We start from the raw sequence: 2,095 nt of genomic DNA, 5'->3' as shown, positions 1-2,095 counted from the left end.
GAACTTTTTATAGTCACAGAGTGGAAATGTTCATCTAAAAAATGGCACAAAACCCAGAAGCGATAAAATCAATCATTAATAAACTTGACTACATAAATATATTTTAAAATTTTTCCATGGAGACAAACACACCACCACCAAAGAATAAATGGGAAACGCATTTGCAACTCCCGTAACCAAGGACTCGTTTCTTTCACGCAGGAAGAGCTCCTATAAATCGGTATTTTTTAAAGCAGTGACCGCCTTCATAGGACATGGGCAGGGGACGTATTTGATAAAGGTCGCAGAGCTTTGTTGGGAGAATTAAATGCGATCATTGATGTGTCATCCCAACGTGAGAATCGTCCCGTGAACTTCTGACTTCTCCTCTTAACGACTTTAAGGTCACACTCAGCATTTTATAGCAATCCTCCTCGTTCCCTCAGTGACTAAAGTCCATTTGACTCAAGATTTCGAGGGAAGAGGAATATGAGGTCATATGCTGTGTGGGTGAAACATTCTCTGAGAAACTGACTTTCAATCTCATGCTTGGTGGTCTTCTACACAGCTCCTCTCTGGGAACCCATGACATCTCGCTTCCTTTGTTTTTCTCTTCTGCTCTCTCCTTCAGGACTGCCGCTGAAACACTGTCTCTTTTCCCTCCTCATTCGGCTCAAAGTTTACATGCTCTCAGCACTACAACAAAAGCTAGCTGCATCCTTCAAAGGCAGTTCGGGACTCAATGATGCTTGGTCCCATGGAATCCGGCCAACCGTAGAGTTGTCTCTTGGTGTAGGGAAGGAGAGGGGAAATGGGCTCTAAGAAATGAGTTCCCAGTTGGTTGAAATATAAAACAAAGTCCGGATCAGTTGTTCTGTAAGATCACATGACAGCTTCCCCCCATGCTCAGGAGAGACACACTAGTGGCGCGATAGCTAAATCCTGGGCTAGTGAACGGAAAGGTTGGTGGTTCTCACTGCACAAGAGAGAGACCGGACAGCTGCTCCCATGAGGATTACAACCTCGAAAATCCTGCGACAGATCGACTCTGTCACACGAGTCACTAAAACCAAACTCGCTGGCAACCAGCAGCATGCCCAGAAGAGCCCCATGCTTTGCGCTCTCTTTCCATCGTCCTTCAATTTTTCAGGACTTCGGAACAAGGAGCTCCACATTTTCATTTTGCACAGAGTCCTACCAATTATGCGGCCAGCCAATGGTAAAGAATCTATGCAGTAACTGCTTCTTGTTCTTACCATTCCTCAAAGCACTTCGTTTTCTGACTAGACCAAGAATGTGATATTTAGTTTTTTGTGTCAACTTGGCTGGGCCAGTAGTCCCTCATGCTGTGATCTAACCTAAGGTACCAACTCCACAAGGGTGTCTTCTGTGAGTAGATAAGCAGTTATGGGAAGAAGAGGGTAGAGTGCTATTGGGTGCTTTGGAGTCCGTTTTGACACATAGGGACCCTGTGTGTGATGGAAGAAACACCGCTGGTCCTGGGCCATCCTCACAAGTGTTCCTATGTAGCATCTTGTCAAGGATCTTCGTCCTTTTTTGTTGCCCCTCCTCTTTACTAAGAATGGTGTCTTTCTCCAGGGACTGGTTTCTTCGGATAACATGCCCGAAGTAGTTGAGATGAATTCTTGCCCTCCTGCCGCTAAGAGTACTCTGGTTGTACTTCATCTAACACGGGTTTGTTTCTTCTTTTGGAAGTCCATGGCCCTTCAATATTTTTCACCTGCTCCATAATTCAAATTCATCCATTGTTCTTCTTCAGTCTTCCTGATTCAATGTCCAGCTTTCATATGCATAGGAAGCAATAACAAACAGTATGGCTTGGGTCCGGGCACCTCAGACATCAAAGGGACATCCCTGCTCTTCAACACTTGAAAGAGTTCTTCTGCGGCAGATTTACCCAATAAAATGTGCCATGTGAGCTCTTGACTGCTGCTTTCATTGATGATGACCCAAGTAAGATGGAATCCTTCACAAGTTTAATCTTTTCTCCATGAGTTAGGCCGGGTTGACCAGAGAAACACATCTAGTGACACTCATATAAGTCTAAGAAAGAGCTTTATATCAAGAAGTAATTGTATGTAGTATTAAATTAAAA

The sequence above is a fragment of the Echinops telfairi genome, unplaced genomic scaffold (assembly GCF_000313985.2).
Source record: "Echinops telfairi isolate 266 unplaced genomic scaffold, ASM31398v2 ScPeMD7_5592;HRSCAF=6446, whole genome shotgun sequence".
Classification (NCBI taxonomy): Eukaryota; Metazoa; Chordata; class Mammalia; order Afrosoricida; family Tenrecidae; genus Echinops; species Echinops telfairi.
This window is presented reverse-complemented; position numbering follows the sequence as displayed.